The sequence below is a fragment of the Theropithecus gelada genome, chromosome 3, assembly GCF_003255815.1.
Source record: "Theropithecus gelada isolate Dixy chromosome 3, Tgel_1.0, whole genome shotgun sequence".
In the NCBI taxonomy this organism is placed as follows: Eukaryota; Metazoa; Chordata; class Mammalia; order Primates; family Cercopithecidae; genus Theropithecus; species Theropithecus gelada.
The window spans coordinates 19,738,572-19,752,148 of NC_037670.1; positions in this window are offsets into that span (position 1 = coordinate 19,738,572).

Genomic DNA, 13,577 nt, shown 5'->3' on the forward strand with positions numbered 1-13,577 from the left:
AAAAACAATCCACAAATCTCATGGTGGGCCTTTTTACGTGCATGAGCTCTAATTACTTGATTTTTTGGAAGCGCCTGAAAAATTATATTTCTAATTCCTCTAGGCCTGTCATGCAAGAGCCTTTTATACCTGCCGGGCTGTCCCTCCCGGGAATCAGACACCGCGGTGCCGAGGAGGATGACGGCAGGAACCGCTCCTCCCAGAAAAGGGCCTTGCAGCCCTGAGCATTTCCAGCTCAAACAGAAAGGATGCGTCCGCTAATGATGCCTGTCGCTATTTGCATCGTGGACGCGTTTCCAGGGTTTGCAGGCCCTGGAGAAGGAGGAAATGCTTCCCACCCCGTCACGCTCAAGATCATGTCGTCATCGTCCGAGCTGAGTCACATCGCCCGGAGCAGACAAGAGGCCTGGCCCCCACCCGCTCTGTGTGCGCAGAGAGACGCTCTCAGAGGGACGGGAAGCCAGAGCCTCTGAGCCCAGCCTGGAGCATGGCAAGCCACGCTGGCTGGAACCCCTGGGCGCACAGACTTGCTGAGAGTCCTGTCGCCCTGCTCCCCATTCCCGTAACCTCCCAAGGCTGGGCATCTGTCCTTTATGGAATGGGCCTTTGCCAAGCGCTGAACAGACCTTGATTCTAGAATGTCACTGAGCGTGTCTGGCTGCAGGGAAACGCGTTCCCTCCCCCTGGGGTTTGTTAGAAAGAGTTCTGAAGCCTTGCAGAGGGTGCGGGTGGAAAGTACCTGGGGTGGGGAAGCCAGGTGCAGAAAGCCTGAACCGAGAGCGCTCAGGGGAGGTTCCCAGCATCGGGCACACGGCGGGTTACCTGGAGGTCAGCAGCCACTGCAGGCGCTGCTTCCCCATCGCGAGGCTCTGCTCAGTACAGCCCAGCTTCAGCTTGGCCAGCGCATGCCCAGCTAACCCTCCTGGGACGTGCCTGGCAGCAGCCTAGACCCTAGGAACAAGAAGAAGAAAAGTCGTGACTCATGCACTTGGGGAGTTTCTGGTGTGGGCTTTGCAGGGATGGAATCTGAGCAGCTAATGATCAAACAGGAGGGCGGTTTACATGTCAGTGTTCTACCCAAGGTCTTTGGGGCAATAAGGGCTGTGGGCAAAATTCTGCTGACTGTCCCCAGCCCTTCCATCCTTCTTCCTGAATAACAAGAACCCCAGCTTTTCACTGGACACACTGCATTCAGATAAAAGGCTGCATTCCTCACGCTATATCAGGACTAAGTGAGGTGTAGTCTGTTGGCTGGAATGCAGAGGTGATGACAGGCACTCCAGCAGCCACATTGGACCATGAGATGGCAGGATCGATATGAAGGACTGTGAAGAGGCATGAAGCAATGAAGGGACGTGGAGAAAGTCTGAGTCCCCACTCTTATCAGATCACGTTGTAATATGAACTCCTTAATTTTGGCTGGATACAATTCCCATCTGCCTCACAGACAGATGTGACCATGTGCCTAAATTTTGGCACCCGAATTTTAAGCAGAAGTGTTGTATACAACCTCCAGAAAGCATCCTTAATGGGCAGGACCACGCCCTCTGCTGTGCACTGAACTGTGTCCTCAGTAAATTCACATTGGAGTCCAAACTTCCCATGTGGTGTCATTTGGAGATGGGGCCTCTGGGAGATAATTAGATTTAGATGAGGTCATGAGGGGGCCCTTGTGATGAGATTAGTGCCCTTTCAGAAGAGGAAGAGGCACCAGGGCTCTCTCTCTCTCTGCCATCTGAGGATACACAAGACAATGACCATCTGCAAGCCAGTTCGAGAACCCTCCCCAGAATACAACCTCGCCGGCCCAGATCTCAGACTTCTAGCCTCCAGAGCTGGAGAAAGAAATGCCTGTGGCTCGAGCCACTGCCTACGGTGTTCTGTTACAGCAGCTGGGGCCAATGACGTCCTTCCTTCATCCCCTCCTCTTTCCTGCTGGCTGAAGTGCCCAAGCAGCCACCTGGGTCCACAGAGAGCTGATGATAGAGCAGCGTAAGGAACCAGCTGTTGTTCTGGCTGGGCCAGATCGCCCTGCACGTTTGTCTCGGATTTGCAGTACATTCAGGGACAGAACCTACATCTAAACCTGAACATTCGAATGTCTTCTGCTTTGATTGCCAGTGAAAGAACATCTGAGTAATTATTGTGCCTAAAAATTCTCACCCACAAGCTGATATATATTTCCCTGTTCTCATCTTCCCAAATTAGGTGGGTGTTTCCTGAGGCCACCCTAACATATTATCACACCCACAGCTTAACACAACGGAAATTGGCTGGGTGCGGTGGCTCACGCCTGTAATCCCAGCACATGGGGAGGCCAAAGCGGGCGGATGGCTGCTCCTGGCATCCAGGAGTTTGAGACCAGCCTGGACAACATAGCAAGACCCCATCTCTACAAAAACTACACATACACACAAACTAACCGGGTGTGGTGGTGTGTGCCTGTGGTCGCAGGTACTCAGGAGGCTGAAGTGGGAGGATTGCTTGAGTCCAGGAGGTGGAGGCTGTAATGAGCTGTGATTGAACCACTGCACTCCAGCCTGCACTACAGAGTGAGGTCCTGCTTCAAAACAAAACAAAACAAAACCAACAACATAAATTTATTCTCACACAGTTTTAGAGACCAGAAATCCAAGATGCCAGCAGGGCTGTGCTCCCTCTGAAGGCTCCAGTGGGGGATCCTTCCTGGGGGTATATGGGGGCTGCTGGGCTGGATGTAAAGTCATGTGTGTTCTCAAAACTGGGGAAAGGACCTCACTGGTGATGGATGCCCCGAGGCCATCAGGCCAGGGTTCCTGGAGCGGGTGCCTTCACCACCCCTAGTATTGCAGGAGCCCAGGGGAGGTGCACATTGGCAGGAAGGGCCATGTCTTCCACCATGTGGGCACCTCCTCAGTGTGTAGAGAGAAGGGACTGTGGCTTTCTGGCTGTCTCCATAACTGCAAAGTCCCCAGAACCCTCCTCAGTCCCAGGGTCACACCAGCTGTGAAGCTCCACCCAATACGAGTCTCCCCAGCCACCATGTGGGACTCAGAATGGAACTGGTAAGTCCCAAGAAGATAACAGGGGAAGTTCAGAGGGGCTGGGACCACTGAGTCCAGAGAAGGGCAAGGAAAACCCAGATGGGGTCACCATGGGGTGAAGGTCCCGGCAGAACAGGCCCCAAGGCCACGCATGTGAGCACCCTCCCTGGGCAACAGGTGAGCCGGGCCACTGCCTGGGTGCAGAGACACCTCCAATCTGGCCTCCAGGATAACTGTAGTTCTCCAACTCTGTGAGATGATCAACAAGAACGGACCCCCGCCTGTCTCTTAGGAGGGTTGCCTCTTCTCCTCACAGAGAAGTCACAGGAGCCTCTGGATTCCTCCGGAAGAATTTTACCCTCTCTGCCCAGGATACCTTTACCATCAGCCCCGACACTCAGACCCTGGCTCGTGTGGCTCACATCTGGAGCTGGAAAATTCCTTCTGGTGGGGGTCATCCTGTGGACTGCAGGATGCTGAATGGCACCCCTCCCCTGCTAAGTGTGGCAACCCAGACTGTGTGCAGATCTCACCAGATGTCCCAGGGTCTAGACCACTCCTGGTTGAGAACCACTGATACTGCGGGTCTGGCTGGGAAAATGTGTAAACTTCCCCAGGTTCCCCTCCACATCCCAGGCTGTGTGCTTAGGGACGCGGGTTCACAGGCTGCACGCTTAGGAACGCGGATTCACAGGCAGAGAACTTTGTGCAACACCAACTTCAGTGAATCAGGAGGAGGTGCTAGGGGGCAGGCGGGGCACTGGGGGTGGGGGGTGGGGCAGCAGGTTTTATTCTCAGGACCAATGGAGCGCAGACCAAAGGGCCCAGGAAGGAGACGGCTACACCGGAAAACCCTGAGTTGGCAGAAGCAATCTGGCTAGCACAGAATATCTGCATAGGCCTGTTTGCCTATGACTGACCTAGCTTTGGATCACTCACATGCAAATCTGTGGGGCCCTGTGGGGAAGGGAGAAGCCTTTGCTGGGGACGCTGGGGGGTGGGGGAGTTGAGTGGGAGCCAGAAAAGCGTAGCTGTTCCTGGACTCGCCTGTTACGGAGGGAGGAGGGCACCTGCCCCACCTACTGGCTGCCTGTCTCCACACCTGCTACTGCCTGTGGCTTCCCCACCCGGCCAGAGCACCTGTGTGTGTGTTTATGGAGTGGGGCGGCCAACTAAAACAATAGATGAGTGAGTGACCATAAAGTGGAAAAGTGTTGGCATTAATAAAGAATTTTGTGTTGGTAGAAATAAGACATTTAATTTATATATATATATATATATATATATATATATATATCAAGCTGCCCCTCAAGGGCTCTGGGCCTGTCCTTAGCATGGGAGGGTGTGGATGTGGCCGGTCCTCCACTGGGAGACAGTTTATGCACAGACCTCCTCACTGCCATGGAATAGCTCTAGCTACTTATTTTGATAAGAGGTCATTCCAGGCATGGTGTAAAATCTCAGAGGGCAGGCCATGATATCTTCCTTACCTCTGTTTCCGGCAGTCGTGGTTTAAATGGTGAGAAAAAACCCTTTGTCTGAGGAATGTGAGTGCTTGTCATTATCGGGCCCAGAGAGACCTTCAAATGAGACAGTGCTTGCACCCCGCTCCCTGCTTTGAGCTGTGTGTTCATGTCTGGAAACTGCTTGCTGTTGCCATGAGTAGCTATGGATTAATCCAGTAATGCCGCACTGGCCCCTGTAACCCACACCCTATAGCTTAACATTGTACGGCCGATCACTCCTCAATGCTATTTCTGTAAACTCATGAGAATTCCTGATAGAAATCGTGGTATCAGCCGACCCCCTGACCCCCACTTTCCTTCCAAACCATATGAACCGCTGCCCATCGGCGTGTAGATCCAGGGCGACTGGCATCTGTGGCAATCCTCAAGCTTGGCCCAAAGAAACTCTCCACTTCGATTAATTCTGCCTCAGCTTCTTCCTTTTAGGGGGATAATAGTGAGCCCCTAAAAGATGTGTCTACCCAGAATCTATAAATGTGACTGAATTTGGAGAAAAGATCTGTGCAGATGTCATTAAGGACCTCCCGGTGAGGTCATCCTGAATTGGAGCGGGCCCGGATCCAATGACAATGGTCTCAGAAGAGAAGAGACGGGGAGAAGACACACACAGGGAGGAGTCACGTGCAGATGCAGGCAGAGGTCACTGGAGCCACCAGAAGCTGGAAGAAGCAAAGGGTTCTCCCTGGGAGGCCTCAGAGGAAGGGCAGTGCAACTGCCACCGTGACTTTGGACTTCTGGCCCCAGCACTGTGAGAGGACAGACAGGTTTTAAGCCAGGCGGTCTGTGGTGCTTGGTTATGGCAGCCCCGGGCACTCACGCACCTTTCCAGAGGTGCTGCTGCCCAGGAAGCGTTCCGCACGCTACACCTGGTTTCCTGCCTTCAGCAGTAATTTGTGCATTGCTGCACATAAAGCCACCTCCCGCTTTTTAACGGCTGCCTGTCACGAATCCCACTGTCTGGGTGTAGCACGATTTATTTCTCCAGGCTCTTATCCGGGCACGTTGGAGCAGTTTCCAGCTTTTGACTACTTGCAGGTAAAGCTGTGTCAGTAGCCTGGTGCAGATGTTATTCAGCATTTGCGTGCACGTATCTGCAGACCTGCTGGGTGTGTGCACTGTACGTTTCTATACCTGTTTCAAAGAAAGCATCGCACGTTGCTCACACCAGTAATCGGTTAGGATGCCTCTCTCCTACTCCTCACCGACGGAGGGTTCTCACGTTTTGTCACTGGCAATCGGATAGATTAAAAACGGTCTTACATTCTAATTTTAACTTGCATTATTTCTTTTTTTTCCCATTAGTGCATGTATCTTTCCATACGTTTAACAGCTTTCATATTTCCCTTTTGTGAACTGTTTTTGTACTTTGCCCATTTTCTATCACTTGACTGGTCTTCATTGCATTGATTTCTAGAACTTCTTTATGTAGGAGCCAAATGAAGCTTTTCCTGTGCCTTGCATTGCAGATTCTGTCTCATTTCTCACCTGTCTTTGTTTATGGTGGTTGTTTTTCACCAGGCAAACATTTTTAACTTTATTATTATTTCTTTTTATCCATTTTTGTGACTTCTGAGTTTGTGTTCTATTTCAGAAGATCTTCCTCCTTCTAAAACTACTAAAGGAAATGGCTCTCTCCTTTCTTCTAGTATGTTTATGGTTTCTAATTTTATAAAAATATCTGCTGTAACTATAACATATGAAGGGCTTAGGGAGTAAAGTAGGAATGGGATTTTATTTTTTTCTAGAAAACTAGTTGTAGTTTGGTTGTTGTTCAGTTGGGGTCTTCTGAACAACTGGAATTCATCACACCGATAGACAAAATCACCTTTCTTAACTACCTGGGTGTGTTTGGATCCATTTCTGGTTCTTCTGCCTAATTTCTTTGCTCTCTGACTAGTGGGTCCATGTCCCAATTACTGCAATTTTATAGGCTCTATGAATGCGAAGATCTATTTTAAGATATTTCCTAATATCAAACCATCTTCAAGTCTCCTAGGTCATGGCTTACAGTTTTTAGACAATTTAATTGACATTTTAATATTGCTATTCATTCATAAGATTGGCTTATGATTTTCTTTCTGTGCTTGTCTCCTTGGGTTTTGGTATCATTCTTATGGTAGCTTCATAAAGAGAACTTGGAAATTTTCTTTCCTTATTTATGCTTTGCATCCATTTAAATATTATCAGTTCCTTAACAGTGTGGTGGAATTGCCTGGAGCCGTTTGTAGCTTTGTTGCTGTATCAGCATTACAGTCCTAGGCACCTACAGCTATGATCAGTGGTATAGCAGGTGGGTAGTGTAATAGGAGGGAACAAGACGACTGGGAGTGTGATGCCTGTAAAGAATCTAAAAATGATAGGAAAACCAACTATTATTACCACATCCTGCCAATTCTAAACAGTCAGCAAGAGAATACACACCCTTTTAAGAGGACCCACCACTGGCATATCATAGAAACATACCCTCCCTAGCAAAGTGGCATAAATCCTGAACCTCTGCTGGAGCACAGCACCCGGTTTTGTGGCTGGGTTTGTACGCAATTACATTATATTCAAATCACACTAGTTTATTCCCCCAGAATGAGAAGATAGAGAATAAGCATTTTTCATCAAAATTAGTTCTGTGACATTATTATAAAAAATATGAAGGAAACTCCCAAAGAAATCCTAAACCTTCAAAAATTATTAAGTATGGCAGCTCCTCAAAACAATTAAACATTGAATTACCACGTGATCCAGCAATTTCTTCTCTGGGTATATACCCAAAAGAATTGAAAGCAGAGATGCAAAGAGATATTTGTACACTCGTGTTCACAGCAGGTTTATTCACAGCAGCCGACAGATGGAAGCCACTGGAGCACCCGTGGATGGAGGCGTGAGCAAGTGAAAGATGGTCTACGCAGGCCACATAGGATCTGGCCTCAGAAAGCAAGGACATCCTGACACGCGCCACAACATGGACGGACCTTGAGAACCTGATGCTGAGTGAAATAAGCCAGGCACACAGGGACCGACACCGGGTGGTTCCACTTGTATGAGGTCCCTAGCGGCGTCCGGTTCGTAGAGACAGGAGGTGGAATGGTGAGTGCTGGGGACTGAGGAGGGGTGTGGGGAGGCAGCGTTCAAAGGGGACGGGCTTTCAGTCTGGGAGGATGGGAAGTTCTGGGGATGGGTGGTGGCGATGACTGACAACAATGTGGATATGCTTCATGCCACTGAATTGCACACCTAAAAGTGGCTGAAATGGTAAATGTTATCTTATGCATATTTCACCACAGGAAAATAAATAAATAAATAAAACAAGAAGTTCTTTAACTTGTTGAAAGTAAACAGAAAAATGTTAGAAAAACTTTAAACAGAAAAAAAAAAAAAAAAGGAGAGAAGAGATAAGTAAAGTAAAAGCGCCAGCTGCCTGGGTCTGCGACCTGGCCAAGCGTCTCACTCGAAGACGCTCCCTGCAGGCCCCCCTGTCCCTCCCACCCCTCGCCCTCCACGGGGACCCAGCCGGAGGGGATCTGGAAACGCCTCTGGCTTTGCTCACCCGGCCTGTGTGGCCCCCAGTAATTCTGGGCAGGTCGTTCCTTCACCAGCACAGCACCAAGCTCACACCCTCTTTCCCGACCTTTTCCACCAACACAATCTCATTAGATCCTTAATCCTGGTCTTACTTCATAAACACATGAGTTTTATTCCAGGGGCTCCGGGGTTACTCTGCCCATGAGAAGCCCTGATAAACGGGGTGCTTTCTGTGTGGGGCATAGGGGTCACCTGCAGCAGGAGGCCTGGCTGCCCTGGGGGTGTCCTTCCGGGCTGGGGTGCGGTCCTTCCAGCACATCCTCCTCCTCTAGAGTCCCTGGGAGGGCCCAGGCTGTCCCCCACCCCCATAGGCCTGGCTCCCACTGGCAGGGAAGGCCTCATCTTATCCGCAGAGGGTGGGCCTGGATCAGCAGGAAGCCCACAGTCTCCTCGTGCCTGGCACCCTCTGGAATAAGAGACAAATTACTGGCGGAGGTTGCAAGCTGCTCAAAAAATTCACTCTAGAAAAGCAGGGGCTCCGTTCCCCAATCAAAGCCTCGGGGCGGATGTCCATGTTTCTAGAACGGTAAAGTCATTCTGCGGTGTTAGCCCATGGTGAGAGAGAGTCTAGAAAGTCTGATATGTGTGTTTCCTTTGTAGGATTTCCTTCCATCTGGAGGCGGAAGGGGGTGATCAGCAGGCACTTACAGATGATCTCAGCAGTGACGGCTTCGTATTCCAGGGGCTTCCAGGGGGCTGGTGTTCCTCCGCACTCTGGCTTGTCCAACTCTGAGTCTCAAATTTGGGGCTGGCAGACAGGGTCACCATGGTGGGGGGTGCCTCATTTTTGCCATGGCTGGGTGGGCAAGAGATATCCACAGGGCTGGGGTGGACAGAGCAGCCATCCTGTGGGTCAAGTTAGACCCTAGGTCCCATTGGTCAGGAACACCCCCTACTTAGCCCCTTATCCCTTCTTCAACGAAGACATGAGCAGCGTGGGCTCCAGGCGGGGAATTCCCATGCCAGCTGTGTGGGCAGGACGCAGCTGCCAGTGTCGCTGTGGCCGGCGCCCTTCCCGGTTCTCACGCCGTTTGCATTCTTGGGTACAGCCTGTTCAGTTTCTGCTCCTGCCCCGCCCTGGCAGCCATGATACCCTCGGGCCCTGCACTTGGGAGAACCAGCTCCAAAGTGGGTGAGGCTCTGTCTGGGACAGCGAGTCCCAGGGATCCCCAGGGAAGCCACAGGCTTAGGAGAACACCGGGGAGCCGCTGGCCCCAGACACTTGGTGGGGCAGCCGGGCTCGGCAAACCTCTCTGTGGCCTCCTGTGTGGAGAGGAGGCGGGGAGCTGGTTAGCCTGAGGCCCGAGAGCTGGGTAGATGCATGACTCAAGGTCACCTTGGGTGTGACTCATGGCCCTGCACTCCCAACTGCCATCACACTTCCAATAATAACCGTACACATCACCAGGTCCTCCTGGGCCGGCGCTGCCCTTGCTTCCTGCGCACCTGCTCCTGTTGAAATTGACTGGCTTTGCACCCACTGTACAGACAAGAAGACCCTTTCCATCCTGGCCCGACTGGGAGCACGTGACAACTGTCTTTAATTCCCCATGAGTGTGTTCCCATGGAGGCACTGCCATGGGTGACAGTGGGCTGGCCTCACCCCCTTGACAAGCAGGGCATCACGGGGGAAGGGCAGGCACGCTGCACTAGGGGTCTTAGGACACTGCTGGAACTCCCTGGGACCTGGAGATTTTGCTGGAAGACCAAGCTGTCACCACTGCAGATTCAGCAGTCAACCCCATCCTTGGGGTGCCTGATACTGTCTTTGGGGGCTGCTGGGTGGGGCTGGTGGGGGTGGAGGGGCGCCTTGTCCTGCACGCCTCTGGACGATGGGGGATAGTTCTGAGAATCGGCTCACTTCTTCCCCATGCCTGTCCGTCAGGCCACCCCAAACAAATGCTCCGGGAGACACAGCATGCTCACCCGGGACCTGATCCCAGACCCTTCCGCTGGGGGCTGGTTGGGGCTCCCTGGCTGGTGGGGTTCTCTTGGGAGGGCTCCCCTACACGGAGGACGGCACTCGCTCCATCCACGCTCATGCACACACCGTCAGCTGGTGGAAGAATGAAGGGTGCATGCGTGGCCCTCAGCTGTGCCTGCCTGGAGGTCCCTTTATGACTCCACCCCCCGGAGGAGGAAAAGGAAAGGAATTCTCCTCTTCTTTTTCTACTTTGAGAAAAGTCTTAATTCTCTTCCACTGAGCCTCAGGCCACAGAGGCCCACGAAGTCCCAATGGGCATTTGCACGGTGGGCTCTGGCCAGGTTTGCACTGCTGTACTTTGACAGTTTCCCTGCCCCACCCCATCCAGCTGCCCTATGGACTGGACGGGGACCTGGGCACTGCAGGTCCCCACTCCTGGCCTGGCAGTGGTGACTGGGAGGGGTCTTTCGGTGTCCATGTGAGTGGCGACTTCTTTCTCCCCTTGCTGTGCGTGGACTCACCCATCCCCTCTTCACTCGCTCACAAAGCGGCACGTGCACATGCCTGCAGGACCCAGGGTGGCTGCAGGCCGGCGTCTCCTTGGCTCCCCAGCACCACGGCTGCAAATGTCCTTTGTCCTCAGAAAGATGCAGAGGGGGCAGGCCTGGCGATCTCCCAGACGGCCTGCATTTACGTTCCCAGGGCCTGCTGGTGAGAAACGGTTCCCACAAACCCCCATGGTCACTGGTCGGGGCGGTACCTCCACATCCTCATAGCCCCCCTTGCGTTTCGGCTGAGTCCTGCTCCTAAAGGGAGGGGCTGCCTTGCCATCTGTTACAGGTCCCCTGCCTCCCCCCAAGAAAAATATGTGGATGCCCTGACCCTGGCACCAGTGAACATGACCTTACTTGAAAGTCGGGTCTTTGCAGATGGAAATAGTTAAATTAAGATGAGCTTACAATAGAATAGGATAAACCCTGACCCGATGTGACTGGTGTCCCCATGAGAAGACAGACACAGACACACAAGGGAGAAGCCATGCGCAGCCGAAGGCGGAGATCAGAGGAGCGCTGCAGCTGCAAGCCCGGGGCTGAGGCGGGCAGGGGGTGAGCTGGGCTCCCCACCCCAGGACACGTGACACTGCAGAGAATGCCATGAAGTCTACTGCGGTGGGAGCTCCAGGTTCCTCCTGGCTGCTCTTTACTAATGAAAACCAAATGCCTCCCAGGGAGCCCGTGCCATGCACCTCCTGGCCCTTATCCAGGTGTCTCTTGGATGCTGGGGGGCCCAAGACAGTCATGTGCTCCTGAGGTCAGGACATGTGAGTACTGGACCCACACGTGGGATTCCACCCTCCACATGCTCTATACCCGGGGTAAGCAGTGGCTCTGTGAACAGCTGGGTAGCGGGAGCCCCACAATGGCAGGGGTGACCCAGGCGTGCCCAGTGCCACCTGCAGGCTCTCACCACAGGGCCCAGCGACCCGGGTGGACCTCCCCCTCACTGCTCCTTGGGAACCCCCATTTCACTCAGCAGCCCACAGGGGGAAGCAGGCAGCCACCCTGGGCCCCCAGGATCAGGGAAGCTCAGTGACAAGGCCGTGACCCTCACCAAACACACAAGCTCTCTGTCTGCCCCTTGGCACATAGGCCCCCAAAACATGTGTCCTTGATGTTTGCACAAATCACCAACTCCTGGACAAAAACAAATATAATTAGTGAAGGCATTAGGTTAATTCTGCCTCCAAACAAGCTAAGCAAGGGACACGCCTGAGCCGGGCAGGCATCCCAAGGACCCCCAGCCACACCGGACACAGAGGCTCTGCCTGTCTGGACCACAGGAGCTCTGCTGACCCCTCCTGTGGGCGACGGTGTGGCCGGTGATGCCCGGGGCTCTGTGGTCAGAACCATCACGTATTTTCAAAACAGACCCCACAGGACCTCTCCACAGCAGCGAAACGTGCTAATATTTATCTTCCCAAAATACTTCTTCAAATATGCATGGGAAAAGTTCTAAATCCAGAAATACGCTGCCAGTGCCCTTCAGAAACGGAGTGCCTTCTTCAAACCACCAGGAAGTCCCAGAGGAGACACCGGGGAAACTTTTGCGTGTCCTTTGTGAGTTCACACGTCCCGTGTGAGTTCACCGGGGTGGCCACCACAAAGGACCCCCAGCCGGAGGCTTCGGCAGCAGACGCGGATCTTCTCTTGTTCTGGAGGCTGAAGTCCGAGGTCTAGGCGTGGCAGGGTCAGTTCCTCTGAGCCCCTCCCCTTGGCTTTCAGGTGACCGTCTTCCCCCTGCGTCCTCATGGGCGCCCCTCTGTGCCTGTCTCTGTCCACATCTCCTCTCTTTATAAGGACACCAGCCATGCTGAGTTAGGGCCCAACCTCACGCCTCCTTTTAGCTCATCTCTTTAAAGACCCTATCCAAATAAGGTCACGTTCTGAGAGTTAGGGCTTCAACAGGTCATGTTTGCAGCACACAGTTCATCCTGTATGTCCCTACGAGGTTCCACTGCACCCCAGCTTTGCACGTTCACCTGTGGAGTCTTCTCAATGCTTTTTCAGGTAGGAACCATCAAGGCAGGAGGGGGGACTTGACTCCGGACCAGATTGAGGACTGTTGAAACAAGAAGGAGTTGGGAGCACCTCTCCATAAGGCATGCCCACCAGGGCCAGGTCAGCTTACCATTGCCACGGCAACACCCAGAAGTTACCACTCCTTTCCATGGCAATGATCTGGAAGTTTCTTTTTTCTAGAAATTTCTGAATAACTCACCCCTTAATTTGCATGTGGTTAAAAACGGGTATAAATATGACTGCAGGCCTATCCCTGAGCAGCTGCTCCCCAAGCTGCCTGGGGGTGGCCCTGCTCTGCAGACACAATCACGGAGCTGTGACACAGTCACCTCAGTGAAGCTGTTTCCTTTCACCTCCCGCTCACTCTGGAATTCCTTCCTAGTGAACCCAAGAACCTTCCTGGGCCAAGCCAGCTTTGGGGCTCACTGTCCTGCATCAGTTCCAGAGGAAGAAACTGAGGCCGTGAGAGCTTTTCCAACACAAGGCAGAGCTGCCGCGCGTCCCCTGCTGAATAATCGTTGCCCGTGATAGGAGCCTCACCTTATCTTTGACACCCATCTGCAATGCTGTTCCAAACAGCCTGCCTGCCAGTGCCGAGTGGCTGAGAAGGGACACCATAGCGCCAAGCATACGCCAGGCCTGTCCCGCCACATCAGACTCCAGCATGCAGCAGTCACTGCACAGCATCAGACACGTGTCTCCACGCTTGTGCCCTTGGGCAGCTCCGGGGTCAAGAGGGCGGACAGAAACCTCGAGGGGAGCTTTGGAATTCTCCAGGCAAAATTATCTCCGTTTTGGGAGAGGTTGGGGTCCACACTGGGGCCAATGGCAAAATTAGTAAGACACTAAGCTTCTCAGAGTTTGGTCAGCTCCCACACTGACTGACCCAGGAAGTCCCAGAGCAGCTCAGGGATAGCCATGACCACGTGAGTTACGGTCAGCAGCCCCT